The sequence below is a fragment of the Anolis carolinensis genome, chromosome 3 (assembly GCF_035594765.1).
Source record: "Anolis carolinensis isolate JA03-04 chromosome 3, rAnoCar3.1.pri, whole genome shotgun sequence".
NCBI lineage: Eukaryota > Metazoa > Chordata > Lepidosauria > Squamata > Dactyloidae > Anolis > Anolis carolinensis.
Genome location: NC_085843.1, coordinates 6,658,586 through 6,678,139, shown reverse-complemented (window position 1 = coordinate 6,678,139; position 19,554 = coordinate 6,658,586). Strand labels below are relative to the sequence as shown.

The following is a 19,554-nucleotide window of genomic DNA, read 5'->3' as shown; positions in this document are numbered from 1 at the left end:
ATTTGTAAAATCATAACCTAATTTGATGTTTAATAGGCTTTTCCTTAATGCCTCCTTATTATCTAACATATTCGCTTATCCAACATTCTGCTGGCCCGTTTATGTTGGATAAGTGAGACTCTACTGTATTTTGTTTCAATGCTGTAGTGTTTCAGCATTTTGTTATATTGTTTCAATAAATAGCTTGAATAGTGACTTCTTGTGTGTTTGTTTTTAATTGTATTGTTCTTATAAAATATGAGGCCCCTTGAGTCTCAATATTTTGGGAGGGGAAGTTGTATATTTAATAATAATAATAATAATAATAATAAATAATTAACTAAAATTTATTGTTGTGGATGATGCAGATAGCTCAGCAGAGAATAGAAACTGTAGCCTCAGCCATTCCCCTGGGATATAACTTCTGTTCCCTTGAGAAAAATAATAACAAATGAGATTTTTTTTATCAATGACACCCCTCTTCTGCCTCCTCCCCACCTTTCCGCCTTGTGCGCATGCGCGGGTCCGGCCCCGCCCCCTTGCGCATAGGCCCCTCCCCTTGCGGCTAGGCCCCGCCCCTAAGCCATCAAAGTGCTCAAGGAAGGAGAGGACAGGTTCAGAAAGGGAAAAAGACGCGTGTCGGGCGGACGGAGCAGGCTGGCTTGCTGGGAAGGTAAGACGCGTGTCTGCTTTGCACGTGTGAACGCGTGTTCGCGTGTTTTTGCCCCAGGGGAGGGCCCAGGCCATGCAGAGAGGCAGAGATTGGGTCCCGTTTGCCCTGCAGCTAGAAATCTAGCTGGCAAGACATGCCATGCACGTTTAATTCTCGCGTGTACAGCGTGATGCACGTGTGAATGGGTGCTGAACGCGGGTTTTGGGCACATTGGGCTCTCCAAGGAAGGAAGAAAAAACATGAGGCTGTTTCCTTGTTCTGAGAAACCTAGCAGATCCTGTGACTCGCGGGTTGGTTCTGCATTTCTCTCTTGCATTTCTTTGGTCTGATTGCTTGGATCCGGTTGCAGCTCAATAGGATTTGCATTTCTGAGGCTGGAGAAGAAGGAAACACGAGGGGAGGGGGTTGTGTCTGGATGGGTCTCTCTGTGTGTGTTTGTGGTTGGCTTCTTGAGCCCAGAATGTTTCCCTGGACGCTGTTGTTTCCCTTTAGCTTGCTTTTTGGAAACATTCCCCCAGACTCCATTCCCAAACTCTTGCCTCTTCTCCCAGCCTTGGGCCGGATTAGACTATATATCCCACTATTCAGATGGATTGAGCTGTACCTTCCATCATCCACTCCATTGATTGCACTGCATCTCCCATCATCCATTCAGTTGATTGACTGTGACTCCAATGATCTACTCTATTGATTGACTGTGACTCCTATCATCCATTAAATTGATTGCACTGCATCTCCCATCATCCATTCAGTTGATTGGACTGCATCTCCCATCATTCATTCCATTGATTGGACTGTATCTCCCATCGCCCATTTAGTTGATTGGACTGTGACTCCCATCATCCATTCAATTGATTGGACTGTATCTCCCATCGTCCATTTAGTTTATTGGACTGTGACTCCCAACATCCCTTCAATTGATTGGACTGTACTTCCCATCATCCATTTAATTGATTGGACTGTTTCCCATGATCCATCTAACTGATTGGACTATATCTCCTATCATCCATTCAATTGATTAGACTGCACCTCCCAGCATTCATCTCATTGATTGGACTATACCTCCCATCATCCATTCAATTGATTGGACTGCACCTCCCATCATCCATCTTATTGATTGGACTATACCTCCCATCATCCATTCAGTTGAGTGGACTGTATCTCCCATCATTCATGCAATTGATTGGACTATTTCCCATCATCCATCTTATTGATTGGACTATACCTCCCATCATCCAGTCATTTGATTGGACTGTACCTCCCATCATCCATTCAGTTGAGTGGACCGTATCTCCCATCATTCATGCAATTGATTGGACTATTTCCCATCATCCATCTTATTGATTGGACTATACCTCCCATCATCCAGTCATTTGATTGGACTGTACCTCCCATCATCCATTCAGTTGATTGGACTATGCCTCCCATCATCCATTCAGTTGATTAGACTATGCCTCCTATCATCCATTCAATTGGGTGGACTGTACCTCCCATCATTCATGCAATTGATTGGACTATTTCCCATCATCCATCTTATTGATTGAACTATACCTCCCATCATCCATTCATTTGATTGGACTATACCTCCCATCATCCATTCAATTGGGTGGACTGTACCTCCCATCATTCATGCAATTGATTGGACTATTTCCCATCATCCATCTTATTGATTGGACTATACCTCCCATCATCCATTCATTTGATTGGACTATACCTCCCATCATCCATTCAATTGGGTGGACTGTACCTCCCATCATTCATGCAATTGATTGGACTATTTCCCATCATCCATCTTATTGATTGGACTATACCTCCCATCATCCATTCATTTGATTGGACTATACCTCCCATCATCCATTCAATTGGGTGGACTGTACCTCCCATCATTCATGCAATTGATTGGACTATTTCCCATCATCCATCTTATTGATTGGACTATACCTCCCATCATCCATTCATTTGATTGGACTATACCTCCCATCATCCATTCAATTGGGTGGACTGTACCTCCCATCATTCATGCAATTGATTGGACTATTTCCCATCATCCATCTTATTGATTGGACTATACCTCCCATCATCCATTCAGTTGATTGGATTAAACCTCCCATCATCCATCTTATTGATTGAACTGTACCTCCCATCATCCATTCAGTTGATTGGATTGTCATGGCATCATAGGATTCATAGTTCAGGGAGGCACCAGCACTTTTTGATGGAAAGGCTGAAGACTGTCTTAAAACTACATTTCCCATGATTCCATTGCATCGAGCCATGGCAGTTAAAGTGGTGTCAAACCGCATTAATTCGATGGTGTAGACGCACCCATAGTCCAATGCTGAGATTGTGCTGTTTCCTACCAAGTGAATCCCTTGTATCACAATCCAAAGGGCATGTTTTGGCTGAACAATAGCTGGAAGGAGGCCGAAGCTGTTGGATTCATTTTGTGCCGCACAAAAATACGACCTGTATTGATTGTGTCCTGTTTTGATTGTGTCAAAATAATTTTCGGTTTTGAATAGTTGAACATGTCTGGGCTCAAGCTTCTAGTCCTCATGATAAAAGTGACTGCTAACTACTCTGAGCGATTTCAGCCTGTTTTGTTGCTCAACTAGGACTCTAGAGGCCTGGGTTCGAGTCCCTGCCCAAGGGTTATGGAGTCAAATGACATTATTAGATAGAAGAGTGGGAACACAAGAAACTGCCTTAAAATGAGTCAAAATCCACAGTCAAAATTTACTGTATATGCTCGAGTATAAGCCTAGTTTTTCAGCCCTTTTTTTAAGACTGAAAAAGCCTCCCTCGGCTTATACTCAGGTGAGGGTCCTAGTTGGCTTATATTTGGGTCAGCTTATACTCGAGAATATATGGTACATTTATTATTTTTCTCTATTATTATTGGTATTATTACATGTATTATTTTTCTCTATTATTGTTGCTACTATTACATTTATTTTACTCTATTTTTATTATTATTAATAATACATTTATTATTTCACTCTGATCTTATTATTGTTATATTTATTATTTTACTCTATTTATTACTACATACAGTAGAGTCTCACTTATCCAACATAATCGGGCCGGCAGAACGTTGGATAAGCGAATATGTTGAATAATAAGGAGGCATTAAGGAAAAGCCTATTAAACATCAAATTAGGGTATGATTTTACAAATTAAGCACCAAAACATCATGTTAGACAACAAATTTGACAGAAAAAGTAGTTCAATACGCAGTAATGTTATGTTGTAATTACTGTATTTACGAATTTAGCACCAAAATATCATGATATATTGAAAACATTGACTACAAAAATGGCTTGTATAATCCAGAAACTTGGATAAGCGAGGCTTGGATAAGTGAGACTCTACTGTATTATTGGTATTATTACATTTATTATTTTTCTCTATTATTGTTGCTACTATTACATTTATTTCACTCTATTTTTATCATTATTAATACATTTATTATTTCACTCTGATAATATTATTATTATTATTGCATTTATTATTTTACTCTATTTATTACTACATTTATTATTTTCCTGTATTTATTATTATTATTATTATTATTATTGTTATTATTATTATTATTATTATTATTTTATTATGACACAGCAAACAAGATAGATATGCTGCATTTCGTATCACAAAATCACAAGTCGAACACTTCCCAAGTGTCTAGGACTGTGTGATGTATTTTCGGATCCCAGCAGGGTGGCCTTTTGCAGTTGGCAGATCGTAATTTTGTCAATGTCTATCGTTTCCAAATGCCGCCTGAGATCTTTTGGCACGGCAGCCAGTGTACCCATCACCACTGGGACCACCTGCACTGGTTTCTGCCAGAGTCTTTGAAGTTCAATCTTGAGGTCCTGATAGCGGCTGAGTTTTTCCTGTTGTTTTTCGTCAATGTCACTGTCACTTGGGATGGCGACATCAATGATCTAAACCTTTTTCTTTTCCGCAACTGTGATGTCTGGTGTGTTGTGTTCCAGAACTTTGTCAGTCTGGATTCGGAAGTCCCACAGTATCTTTGCGTGCTCATTTTCCAATACTTTTGCAGGTTTGTGATCCCACCAGTTCTTTGCTGCTGGCAGGTGGTACTTGAGGCATAAGTTCCAATGAATCATTTGGGCCACATAGTTGTGCCGCTGTTTGTAGTCTGTCTGTGCAATTTTCTTACAGTAGCTGAGGATGTGATCAATGGTTTCGTCAGCTTCCTTGCACAGTATGCATTTTGGGTCATCAGCTGATTATTTATTTATTATTATTCTCTGCCCGCGGAGATTAGGCAAGCCCCCACACTAGCAGCCTTCAAGAAAGACTTGAAAACATGGCTCTTTCGCTGTGCTTTTGGAGAGTAACCATTTTATATTTCTTTTCCGTTGCTCCCCCTAATATCTATCCTCCAGAATACCCCACTCCCTTATGACCCTGTTCGCTGTGGTTTTTATTTTTATGTCTTTCTCACCCCGAGTTTTAACTTAATGTTCATGTGGTCTGCCCTTGTTTTTATTGTCTCCTTGTTTTATTTTGTAATGGATATTATTTACTGTATTGTTTATTGTATTGTGTTGTGCTGTTCTTATATCTGCTGTTTACATTGTATTGTTTTGGGCGTGGCCCCATGTAAGCCGCCCCGAGTCCCCATTGGGGAGATGGTGGCGGGGTATAAATAAAGTTTTATTATTATTATTATTATTATTATTATTATTATTATTATTTATGTTTAGCTTGCAGAAGAGAAGGTTGAGAGGAGACATGAGAGCCATATATAAATATGTGAAATGATGCCATAAGGAAGAGGAAGCAGACTTGTTTTCTAATGCCCTTGAAACTAAGATTCTGAGCAATGGGTTCAAATGACAGGAAAGGAGTTCTCACCTCAACCTTAGGAAGAACTTCCTAACCATATGAGCTGTTCAACAGTGGAACTCTCTGCCTTGGAATCTGATGGAAGCTCCTTTCTTGGAAGTTTTTAAACAGAGGCTGGATGGCCATCTGTCAGGCATACTTTGATTGTGCTTTCCCTGCATGGCAGGGGATTGGACTAGATGACCCATGTGAAGAGACCCATGTGGTCTCTTCCAGCTCTATTATTCTATGATTCTGTGTGACCATCAGACTTTTTTTTTGGTAGCCTCCAAATCCAAAAAGGCACCAGATCCTGTCAGATTTGGAAGCTAGGCATAGTAAGGCTTTGTGTTGTGACTCAGTTGGAACCTCAGATTGACTTTGATGAGGATGATGGGATTCAGGTTCAAAATGTCCCTGTTGTAGAAGATGAGGAACAGAGAGTGCAAGTTCATTTTCCCACAGCAAGGGATGATGTTGATGATACTGAAACTAGTTAGGTGCAAATGGACTTGGGAAAGGAGGACAGTTCTCAGTCTGATAATGAGGCTCAGCAAACTAACGAGCAGGCTGACCTTGATGAAACAGGTTCCTTAGATCGAGCTGACCGTTTGGAATTCAGGGTTCGGAGGAGTGTGAGAATTGCAAACAAGAGGGAGGTCAGAGGCCAGAGAAATGCATTCATGCTTTGCAAAGGGTATTAAAGCAGTGTGTTTGGAGACAAACCTTTGTCAAAGCAACTTTCGTTCAACCAAGAAGCAAGCTCTCGTTTTCCTGGATTATCTTGTAACCTTTGTGTTCATGTTTCTGGGACTTTGTCATGCTCTAATGGGACTTTGTTTATTCTTTGTGATTTCTTGAATTATTCTCTAAGGCTTTATTTTGTAACGATCTTTTGGAACTTTACTTTTGCTTTTAAAGAACTTTTTATCTTCTATTTTCTAATAAACTACAAAAGATGTGTTGTCGAAGGCTTTCATGGCCGGGATCACAGGGGTGTTGTATGTCTTTCGGGCTGTGTGGCCATGTTCCAGAAGTATTCTCTCCTGACGTTTCGCCCACATCTATGGCAGGCATCCTCAGAGGTTGTGAGGTATGGAATTAAATTAAATTAAATTAAAAAGACTTCAACCTGTGTGCAGTTTGGTGTATACAGCAAGGTGAAGCTAACCTGAGGTGCGACACTTTGTTAGTATTTGGGTGTGAGACCGGCAATGAAGACTAGGCATTTTAGGCTACTGGCACAACCACCACTGAGTATTCCTTGCCTCAGAAAACCCTACGAGGTTCATACGGTCTCCTAAAAGTCAACTGGCAACTTTGAAGGTTGCCAAATAACACCCACAATGCAAGGAAGTCCACCAGATAGTCTGTACAGTTGTGAAACAGCTCTTACCGTCAGGAAGTGCGTCCTGTTATTTACCTAGATTTTCCTTTCTTGTACTTAGAAGCTTGGCTTGAGTCTTATTCTCTGGAGCAGGGGTCCCCAAACTAAGGCCCGGGGGCCGGATGCGGCCCTCCAAGGTAATTTACCTGGCCCCCACCCTCATTTACAATATAATATTTTTATATCCATTTTAATAATATAATATATTGTATATACATATACTATTGATAATAATATTATCATTTTATACAATACAATACTAACAATAATATCATATAATAATATTAATTATATGTTATATATTACATATAACATTACAGTATAGTGGTATAGTTCAATATAGTAATATATAATGCTAATATTGTGCTATGCTAATAATATAATATATTGTATGTACATACAGCTGCTCTGAGTTCCCTTCGGGGTGAGAAGGGTGGGATATAAATGTAGTAAATAAATGTAGTAAATGAATAAATAAATAATTTTGGACTTAGGCTCACCCAAAGTCTGAAATTACTTGAAGACACACAACAACAACAACAATCCTAAATAACCTGACTATCTCATTGGCCAAAAGCAGGCCCACACTTCCCATTGAAATCCTGATAGGTTTATATTGGTTAAAATTGTTTTTATTTTTAAATATTGTATTGTTCATTCATTTACTAATATTGTGCTATGGTAATAATATAATATATTGTGTATACATATAATATTGATAATAATATTATAATGTAATACAATATAATATTTATTTATTATGGTATTTCTACCCCGCCCTTCCCACCCAGTAGGGGACTCAGGGTGGCTAATAATAATACTAATACAATGTAATAATATCGTATAATATAATAATATTAATTATATATTATATATTAAATGTAATATTACTAATAATAATATGGTACAGTGGTATAGTACAATATAGTAATATATAATGCTAATATTGTGCTATGCTAATAATATAATATATTGTATATACATACAACTTGTAAGCTGCTCTGAGTCCCCTTTGGGGTGAGAGAGAGTAGAGTATAAATTTAGCAAATAAATAAATAAATGATTGTTGTTGGGGTTTTTTGTACTACAAATAAGACATGTGCAGTGTGCATAGGAATTTGTTCATTTTTTTTTTCAAATGATAATTCGGCCCCTCAACAATCTGAGGTACCATGAACCGGCCCTCCACTTAAAAAGTTTGAGGACCCCTGCTCTGGAGCATCTAAAAAAGGACAAACAACAGCTCTAAAACCTAAGATCTTTGGAGATGGTTATCACAGTGTTTCCCAGTCCACTCTACTGTAGCTGAAACATGCCATTCTAACTCAACCAGTCCTGGTGGGGTGTGGTTTCCAGGCATTTTTACCATCTCCTCCAGATATATTCCAGATTGCTGCTCCCATATATACCGTATATACTCGAGTATAAGCCGACCCGAATATAAGCCGAGGCACCTAATTTTACCACAAAAAAACTGGGAAAACATTGACTCCAGTATAAGCCGAGAGTGGTAAATTTCAGAAATAAAAATAGATACCAATAAAATTACATTAATTGAGGCATCGGCAGGTTAAATGTTTTTGAATATTTACATAAGGCTCAAATTTAAGATAAGACTGCCCAACTCTGATCAAATCATTATTCTCATCTTCTTCAATGTAAATGCCCTTATGTATCCTTTTAATAATAATAGAGTAAAATAATACAAGTAATAATAAATAGAGTAAAATAATAAATGCAATAATAATAATAATAAGATCAGAGTGAAATAATAAACGTGTTAATAATAATAATAAAAAATGGAGTAAAATAAATGTAATAGTAGCAACAATAATAGAGAAAAATAGTAAATGTAATAATACCAATAATAATAGAGAAAAATAATAAATGTACCATATATTCTTGAGTATAAGCTGACCCAAATATAAGCCAACCAGGACGCTCACCCGAGTATAAGCCGAGGGGGGCTTTTTCAGTCTTAAAAAAAGGGCTGAAAAACTAGGCTTATACTCGAGTATATACAGTAAGTTTTACGCAGATATCGGAGCTCTAGCTCTGTACTTCAGGGCAATGAACCACTAGAGCTATGTAGCAGAGAACACTAAGTACTACAAATCCCAGGACACCATAAGAATGGAACTATGTATGTCAAAGTTGTAAGATATCTATCTATCTATACACATAATAAAAGTGAAAATGTGTATGTGGGAGAGGTGTCCACTTACACAGACAGCCTCCCACCTCCATAAACAGCTCTAGTTCCCACTGAGCAGGAGACACCCAGGCCCTCCTTCCACTGTCATTGCAGGTTATAGTGAGCGCCACAAACATGTCGCCCAAACCCTGCCCGTGTCCTCCACAAACACCATTATACCTCCCACCCAAGTGAAGGTGTTAATGGGGACAATTTCACCCTAGATGTTCTGTTTTTCCTCCAGAATGGACATCCCAGGCTTCCTTAATTTGCATGACCCCGCCCACTGCCTCTCCCTTAACCCTTTCCTACCCTTTCCTATGGCACACAGTTAACAGAGGAATTGATCCACAACTTTGGGGAGAATTCACTATGATTTACAGGAGTTGTACTTGACCTACATCTAGAGAGCACTGTGAACCCAACCAACGATGGATCTGGACCACACTTGCCATGGATAATGGGACTTGCAGTACCTTCACTGATACTGTGACCCCCACCAACAATGGATTGGGATCAGACTTGGCACAGAGAAGCCTCATAACTAATTGAACATACTGAAGGGGTTAGTGAGAATGGACCTTGATTTTGGGAGTTATAGTTCACCTACATCCAGAGAAACTGTGACCCCCACCGACAATGGACTGGGACCAAACTTGGCAAAAAGAAGCTCCATGACCAACTGAACATACAGCAGGGGTTAGTGGGATGGACCTTGATTTTGGGAGTTATAGTTCACCTGCATCCAGAGAGCAGTGAATCCAGCTGATGTCAGATCTGGACCAAACTTGGCACACACACCCAACATGGCCAACTGTGCATATAGGCCTGGTCTGGGTGTGATTGACCTCGGATCTGGGAGTTGTAGTTCACCCTTATCCAGAGAGCACTGAACCCACCCAAACTTCAGTGATATTACCTAACATCCCAAAACAAACAATGCCTTCTTTTAATAACCCAGGCACCGTCGTGTCCCCAAGCCAGTTATATATACAGTAGAGTCTCACTTATCCAAGCTAAACAGGCCAGCAGAAGCTTGGATAAGTGAATATCTTGGATAATGAGGGATTAAGGAAAAGCCTATTAAACATCAAATTAGGTTATAATTTTACAAATTAAGCACCAAAACATCATGTTAGACAACAAATTTGACAGAAAAGGTAGTTCAATATGCAGTAATGTTATGTTGTCATTACTGTATTTACGAATTTAGCACCAAAATATCACGATATATTGAAAACATTGGCTACAAAAATGGCTTGGATTATCCAGAGGCTTGGATAAGTGAGGCTTGGATAAGTGAGACTCTACTGTATTTGTTGCTTGCCTTCAGATCATTTCTGGCATAGCACAGTTCATAGGTAAATCTATCCTAGGGTTTTCTGGGAAAGATTTATTCAGAGGGGGCTTGCCATTGCCTTCCTGTGAAGCTGAGAGAGTGTGACTTGCCCAAGGTCACCCAGTAGGTTTTTATGGCTGAGTGGGCATTACAGCTGTCCCTCCCTATCCACGGATTTTGCACCGACGGATTCAGCCATCCATGACTTGAAAGCAAATCTTGATGTTGACATTTTATATACTGTATATGTGTTGTGACTCAGCTTTTGTGTGACTCTGATGAGGATTCTGGGATTCAGTTTCAGGATGATGGGATTCAGATTCAGGATGAGTTTCAAGATCACTCTGATGGGAATTATGGAATTCAGGTGCAGAGTGTTCCTGCTGTGAGGGATGAAGAGCAGCGAGTTTTTCCCATGGGAAGAAATGATGTTGTTCCTGACGATGGTTTTCAGGTGCAAGAAGCAGAAAGGGAGAACAGCTCTGATAACACTAACAAGCTCAGTGGCCTTGACGGCCTTGACGATGGGGCCGCTTCTCTCGATCGTGCTAGTCAGCTGGAATTTCGGGGGTTGCGTAGAAGCCTCCGAATAGCAAATAAGCGGGAGGTCCAAGGGCAAAGAAATGCCTTCACGTCATGCTATTAAAACAGTCTGCTGAGAGGGAGATCTTTGTCAAAAGCAACTTCCTAGCTTGAATCAAGAACCAAGTCTGCTTTCCTGTACCAAATCTGTATTATCTCGTAGCCTGGATGTATTCTCGTTACTGGGACTTTGGCTTCTTGTAAAAGGGCCTTGTTTCATGCCTATGTTTCTATGGATTTGATGATTACAACCTTGTTTTTGTAACTATATTTTGGAACTGAACTTTTACCTTTTATGAACTATTTTCTGCTTATTTTCTAATAAACTATAAAAGACTACATTCTGTGTGCAGCCTGGTGTCTTTAGCAAGGTGAAGCTAACCTGAGGGGTGACAATATGTCCCTTTGGGTCTTCTTGTTGGAGAGAGAAAGCAGAGTATAACTAAACATAATAATAATAATAATAATAGTAGTAGTAGTAGTAGTAGTAATTTTACTTTTAGTATGTCATTTTATATAACACTAGCTGTGCCCGGCCACGCATTGCTGTGGTTTTGTCTGGTGGTGTTGGTGAGAACTTGTTGAGGTAGTGGTGGTATTGAATGTCTGTTGTATGGTTGTCTTTATGTTTAGTATGCCTTTGGTTGTTTGTGTACTGTGAAAGTGGTGAGGGTAGAGGGGGTCTATGTCCCTGTGTAGTATTGTATAGTATTTATTTATATGTTGTCCATATGTTGTGAATGCTTGGATTGTGTCCTGCTGCATAGTAGAAAGGGTTGGGCTGGATGGCCCTTAGGGGTCTCTCCAAACTCTTGGATTCTATGCTTTTATTATTATTATCATTATTATTATCATCTTCATCATCTATATTATATAGAGGCTGGTCCCCTGGGCTGAGTAGGTTGCTAGGAGACCAAGTGGGCAGAGTTCAGCCTTGTAACTGGCAGCAATTGGATAAAAAACAATTATTTCTCTCCCTCTAATTAGGACTTTATTTTTCTTTTCTTTTTGTTGTATGAACGTAGAGGCATGGATGAGGGGTTGTGTTGCCAAGTTTAGTGTTTCTGGGATGTGTAGTTTTGTTGTTTTGTCCTAGGCCGAATTTTTTTTATCCTTTTATATATATAGATGGCTTGACTATCCAAGGATTTTGATATCCATGGGGGTCTTGGAACCAAAATTCTGTATTCAAATCTTGATCTCTCAACACTCAAGCGGTGCCGTGCTGTCTCACATAGTGCAGATATATCCCTGATATAAAAGCCTCTTTCTGTGTCCAAATATTTTGCATTTGCTGCATGTTCTCTGGATTAGAGCCAGGCAGATGCATATAGTGGCCGAGCAAGAGAGTGATATTCTCATTTGGTGCCCAACAGGGAACATTTAATGTGAACTGCTTGTTCTTTTATCATGAACATGTTTGCTCCATGATCTCTGTATTTTACTCTGTTGGCAAGAATGTCCTCTTGTGTAAACGGACGTGGGGAAATCAGGGTTTGGAAAGAACTGCATATAATGAAAATAGTTCCTTTTCTTGGACTACAACTCCCAGGTTTCCTGAGCTATGTGAGTTCTAGCTTTGCTGGCCGGCAGATTTGGGAGTTCTGATCCCCAGAAAGTAACTTCATTCCGACATCCTGCTGCTAGTGTAAAATCTAAGCCAGGAAACTGTATGGCAAGAGAAGTCAAGACAGCCTTTCCCTCCAGCTGTGCAAGACTTCAGTTTCCATTATCCACAACTGTCAATCGTGGTCCCCTTACTTTGGATACATCGTCAGTATCCTTCAATTGTGGTGCCCAAAACCGGACTCACTCTTCCAGCTGAGATCTGACCAAAGAAAAATAGAGTGGGATTATTATTTCCCACTATAGTATTGATGCAGCCTAGAATCACATTGACTTTTTCCGCTGCCGCATCACACTGTTGTCTCGTGGTCTACTAAGACTCCTAGATCCCTTTCACATGTATCATTTCCATCTTCAACCATTGCATTTCACTTTTAATTTAATCAAATATTTAATTAATATCATCCCTGTGTTGCCGAAGACTTTCATGGCCGGAATCACAAAGTTGTTATGTGTTTTCCAGGCTGTATGGCCATGTTCCAGAAGCATTCTCTCCTGATGTTTTGCCCACATCTATGGCAGGCATCCTCATATGTTGTAAGGGTTTCAGGAGGGTTACCTCACAACTTCTGAAGGTGCCTGACATAAATGTGGGCGAAACGTCAGGAGAGAATGCTTCTGTAACTTAGCCATACAGCCCGGAAAACTCACAGCAACTCGGTATATTATCCTTCATGCTTTACATTACATAGCTATGTATAATGTATACATACCATGTTTCCCTGAAAATAACACAGTGTCTTATATTAAGTTTTGCTCCCAAAGATGCTCTAGGTCTTATTTTCAGGGGATGTCTTATTTTTCCATGAAGAAGAATTCACATTTATTGTTGAACAAAAAAATGAACATTTATTATATACTGTACAGAAGTTGCCATCACAAACCAGCATAACCAGACAAACTGTGAATCCTATCAAGAATTTCTTGTTACTACCAATATTTCCATGTACAACACTCTATGGTACGTACATTTACCGATCCTGCATGCTCTGGTGTTCTGTTCGATGGGCATGCTTCCAAACAAAACCTTTGCTAGGTCTTACTTTCGGGGGAGGCCTTATATTTAGCAATTCAGAAAATAAAACCTCCACTAGGTCTTATTTTCTGAGGATGTTTTATTTTAGGGGAAACAGGATAGCTATGTAACCGAGGTGCTAGGAAACACTTAGCACATTGCAAAGACATGTCACTGGACAATAGTTTCCTGGTGTGCATTGAGCTCTACCCATTCATACTGACACTTTTCTACTTTGTGTCCTGATGCACAACTGGACCAGTGCACATTAGTCCCAATACGCATTGGTCATTTCTGCCAGCCGTCTAACATAGTAACATAACTATGGCAAAGAGGGAAATTATCTGACCAATTCTAACAAGTCCCCAGCATATTTAAAATGCATGCCTCTGAAAATGATTGCCTTTGATTAGCTGGGGAAGAGAGAAGCGGATGTTTTGAGCCAAAGAGATAGTGTGATTTGGGATTCGTAGCATTTGTAGTCAATGGTAGAGAAAAGCAGCTGGCTATTCTGGGAAGGCACCCAATAGAGTCAGGAAGGGCCCGGGCTGTGGCGCAGGCGGGAGAGCAAGCCAGTGCAATTAACTGCAATAAATCACTCTGACCAGGAGGTCATGTGTTCGAGCCCTGCTCGGAGCCTATGTTTGTTTGTCTTTGTTCTATGTTAAAGGCATTGGATGTTTGCCTATATGTGTAATGTGATCTGCCCTGAGTCCCCTTCGGGGTGAGAAAGAAGGGCGGAATAGAAATGCTGTAAATAAATAAATAAATAAATTCACATTTTGAGCGCCTCCTGAAACCTGAACCGGTCCTCCCTTTGGATATTTGGATATTTTTACATCGAATAGTCCATCTTTCTACTTTCGGTGTTCAAAGTACAGTACTTCCAGCAACTCCGCTATCTTGCAGTGCATTTCCTTCAGTGCATTGGAGCATTTCTCTAGATGTATAAGAAATACAAATTCACTGAGTTATAGGAATCACGGAGAATCTCATCATACCATCTTGCGTGTCCTGTGATGGGGTAAAGGTTTCCCCTGACGTTAAGTCCAGTCGTGTCTGACTCTGGGGGTTGGTGCTCATCTCCATTTCTAAGCCAAAGAGCCGGCGTTGTCCGTAGACACCTCCAAGGTCATGTGGCATGACTGTATGGAGCGCTGTTACCTTCCCGCTGAAGTGGTACCTATTGATCTACTCACATTTTGGATAAAAAATATTTGCTGCCTCCTATGGAGCCCTGGGATTTGTAGTTTTAAGGAAAGCTCTTTAGAATTCTCAGCCAGAGAGCTCAGTAAACTACAAATGCCAGATACTTCTGGACTTGATTAAGACATCTGTCTAATGTTTTTAGAGTTCTTGCTCTGGTCATTTTACTGGCAACTGTTTCTTAACAATTGAGGTTGAAAGAATGGAAGGAGAAGGTGTGAAAGGTGTGAAGGTTTGTTTCTTCCCGAACAAATTCTGCAAAGAAAGCCTGTGATAGGGTCACCATAAGCCAGAAATAACTTAAAGGCACACAGCAGCAACCAAATTGAAGGAAACCTTGCTTCAAACAGCCAGGTTTAGATGGGTTTTTTCCCACTGGGACTTTTAGAGCAGAAAACAGAAGAATTATATAAATCTTGCAGCACCTTTCAAGGCTGAACATGAGCTTGTGATGATATCAATCCATTTTTTGAGATGTGTGATGGAGTAGAAAATTAACACAGCAGGTTTGCCGTCGAGTTGTCTCAGGCTCAATGCAAGCCGGTAAATGAGAGACCTCAATTGCAGTGGTGGTTTCTTTGATTCAACCAATCCCCCTCTAATACCATGGTTCCCAGAAAATAAGAGCTAACTAGAAAATAAGTCCTGGCATGTTTTTTCAGGATGCTCATAATACCCTAAAATAAGCCCTTGTTAACATTGTCAGTGTCACACCTCTAGACTGTGTGAGCACTGGAAACCAACACGGAGGCCAATAAACAATCTAATATCTTTATTAAAGCAATAAAGGAATCAAACAAAAATAAGCAGAGTATATAGTCCAGCAATAGTCCTTTTAGAAAAAGTCAAACATAGTCCAGTAATATAAAGTTTAATGTCCAGTATTAGAGTTCAAAGTTTTAAATCCAATAACCAAAACACACTCAAACTTCCAAGCAGTTTGAGTGGGGAATAAAGCAAGGTCTTTCAGGAAAAGTTCCCAGGCACGATGTCCAAGGCAAGGAATCAAGGCAAGGCAAGGTTAGTCGTGGTGGATCTGAAACGCAGTCCAGTCTTGGCAGGGAGATGAGACACAACTCCCGGTCTACTCAAGAGTAACGCACCATCAGGCCGCTGAGATGCACAGGAACAAGAGTCGATGTTAACTTTCCAACTGTCACGTTGACACCGCGACAGGTAGTCTGTGCCCAGAACTTTTATGGAAGTTCCAAGCTCTCCGACCCAGGTGTTTGAGTCCACATTTTCCCAAGGGAAATGGACTAAACACAACAACCTGCCAGATGTAAACCTCCCTTAATCTTCCCAAGATAAATAGTTTAATTATAATCCTATCTCTCTGCTAATCTCGCACTTCATCTCAGCGACTCCTTATTGGAGCGATGTGTTTTGAGAAAAGATCTATCAAACACAACACTTTCCGGGGAACCGGGCTCTGTTTCAAGGGCTTCCGTAATTAGCTTTGGCACCAAACTGTCAACAGGGGACATCTGGAATGGAACAGAATCTTGCTGAGATGGGAAAAAACCCCATATCCTTGTCAGTTTGATCTGTGATGGCTGCGGGATCATGGGTCAAAGGTCCCTGAGACATCACAGTCAGCTATTCAGGCACACTTAGCAGTTCTTCGCCCATTACAATAATAATAATAATAATAATAATAATAATAATAATAATAATAATTTATTTATATTCTGCCTGTTGCACCCCTAGGCTGCATAGGCACCTTGAAACTACACTATAAGTAAGCAAGCTGTTTATTGAAGATTTTTTTCTTCGTGTCAGGAGCGACTTGAGAAACTGCAAGTCGCTTCTGGTGTGAGAGAATTGGCTGTTTGCAAGGACATTGCTCAGGGGACACCCGGATGATTTGATGTTTTTATCATCCTTGTGGGAGGCTTCTCTCATGTCCCCACATGGAGCTGGAGCTGATAGAGGGAGCTCATCTGCACTCTCCCCGAGTGAGATTCAAACCTGGCAGCTTTCAGATCAGCAACCCAACCTTCAAGTCACAAGTCTTTAATCCACTACACTACCAGAGGCTCCTATTGAAGATTATAAGTAAGCACAAGTCAGAGTCAATCAAATGGGTTAGATCCACAAGAGCAGTCTACTTGAAAGTCTTTAAGCAAGAGTTCAGGAAAGTCACTCAAATATATTATAGTCCAAACTAGAACTTGAACTTAATCCCACTAGAAGTATCAAGAATAGTCCAAACAGGATTCAATCCCAAGGCATGAAACAATCTGGAAACCACAGGAAACAAGGCTAGAATGCAGGATCAGACTCCAATATAATCCAAGATATTGGAAATCCACACAGCAAAGTCACAGGAGTATTCCACTGGATTCAAAGGCAGAAACAAGGCAGGAACTTGAATCAAAATCCACGGCTGAAAGTCATACAAGAACACGGAGCAAAGATCTTTCTCTCTTGAATTGCAAAGTTGACACCTCTGCCATGTAGAGAAAGGACCAGGCATTTAAGGAAAACCCAAGGTCTTTCTTCCATGGGAAAACTATTTCTCTCATGAGAAAACTACTCATTAGCATGCTTCAAAACCAGTTGTTTACTCCTTCATAAACATTCACGCTCCCTTCTTCTGTGAGTGAATGCCTCCCTTCTGTCAAATACATCCTCCTCCTCCAAACTAGAATGCCCATCTGGCAGCTGGTGAACTGGCTTTGACAGTGGGGAGGAATGTGGTTCAGAATGCCTGCTTGCAACCATTCTGTCTCTGGTCCCAGAATCCACTGGACACCCTGCAAAGCAGGTGCAGGGACAACTACTAGCAGAATGGGCCCAATCTCAGGCTTAGGCTGAACTGCAACTCTGCCCTGTTGTCGCATCTCAGGTTAGCTTCACCTTGCTGTATACACCAAACTGCAACACAGGTTGAAGTCTTTTTTGTTTATTAGAAAATGGAAGATAAAAAGTTCTTTAAAAGCAAAAGTAAAGTTCCAAAAGATAGTTACAAAATAAAGCCTTAGAGCATAATTCAAGAAATCGCAAGGAATAAACAAAAGTCCCATTAGAGCATGACAAAGTCCCAAGAACATGAACACAAAGACTGCAAAGTAATCCAGGAAAACTAGAGCTTTCTTCTTGGTTAAACGAAAGCTGCTTTGACAAAGGTTTGTCTCCAAACACATTGCTTTAATACCCTTTGCAAAGCATGAAAGCATTTCTCTGGCCTCTAACCTCCCTCTTGTTTGCAATTCTCACACTCCTCCGAACCCTGAATTCCAAGCGGTCAGCTCGATCTAAGGAGCCCATTTCATCAAGGTCGGCCTGCTCGTTAGTTTGCTGAGCCTCATTATCAGACTGAGAACTGTCCTCCTTTCCCAAGTCCATTTGCACCTGGCTAGTTTCAGTATCAGTAACATCATTCCTTGCTGTGGGAAAATGAACTAGCACTCCCTGATCCTCATCTTCTACAACAGGGACAGTTTGAACCTGATTTTGAACCTGAATCCCATCATCCTCATCAGAGTCAGTCTGAGGTTCCAGCTGAGTCACAACAATAACACAGCCCAACCAAAAAGTAATAATTTTCTTCATGGTGTTATGGTTTTAGGGCAGTTCCTTGGGTTATCTGGGACACTCATTCAGAAAATTGCCATTGATAGACTGCATCAGCTTTAGTTCCTTAGATATGGTGATCATGGTTTTCTATGGGAGAGCAGATGATGACTGGTAGGTGGCCTACATTCTCTATGTCTCAAACTAGAGCAGATAGGGGAAAGCTGGTGACATGTTTGGAATCGACAGATCAAATATACCCAGAAACCAGGTCTAACATTTGAGGCACCAAAATGTGTGTTGACCAGTGATAATCAAAGCCATCCTGACAGATGGCCATCTGGGCCCTATTTAAAGAAGCTTAGTCACACTCTAAGGCAGTAGTGTAATTACTATCAAGGAATACTTCCTAATGTTTACTTGGAATCACTTTTCTTGGGATTTGAATACATTACTCCATGACATCTATTCAGATATTTAATCATGGCTTACATGTCCTCTCTTGACCTTCTCTTCTCCAGTCTAAACAGACTGAGTGCCCAAAGGTGCTCCTCATAAGGATTCATGGTTTCCAAACTTCTGACCACTTTGGTCTCCTTCCTCAACATGTCCATCTCCTTCTTGAGTTGTGTTGCCCAGAACTGGACACAAAATAGAGTGGGACTATCCACTTGATCAGGGGTCCCCAAACTAAGGCCCGTGGGCCAGATGTGGCCCTCCAAGGTCATTGATCTGGCCCCTGTCCTAAACTTCAGACTTAGGGTTGACCTAAGTCTACCTGGTCTTTGGAGGTCTTTTTGCTTACCTATGGCCTTATGAGATCATCTAGATGGACTTTGAAGGTCTCTTTTCTTAGCTCCGGCCTTATGAGACCATCTAGATGGCTTTTGAAGGTCACTTTCCTTACCTATGGTCCTATGAGACCATCTAGATGGCCTTTGAGGGTCCCTTTCCTTATCTATGGTCTTCTGATGGCCTGATGAGATCATCTAGATGGCTTTTGAAGGTCCCTTTCCTTATCGATGGTCTTATGAGACCATCTAGATGGTCTTTGGGGGTCTCTTTGCTTACCTATAGTCTTATGAGATCGTCTAGATCAGAGATCCCCAAACTAAGGCCCATGGGCCGGATGCGGCCCTCCAAGGTCACTTACCTGGCCTCTGTTCTAAACTTTAGACTT

The 19,554-nt window shown here is 40.6% G+C and overlaps 1 protein-coding gene across 1 annotated transcript in view; it reads left to right on the top strand.

The window, feature by feature from the left end:
* The first annotated feature begins 546 nt into the window (after positions 1-546).
* capn5 (calpain 5) overlaps positions 547-19,554 on the top strand; it is a 121,698-nt gene continuing 102,690 nt past the window's right edge. Inside the window, exon 1 of the mRNA XM_062974454.1 lies at positions 547-652. The gene's annotated coding sequence lies outside the window, so the exon portion shown is untranslated. The remainder of the gene's footprint in view (positions 653-19,554) is intronic.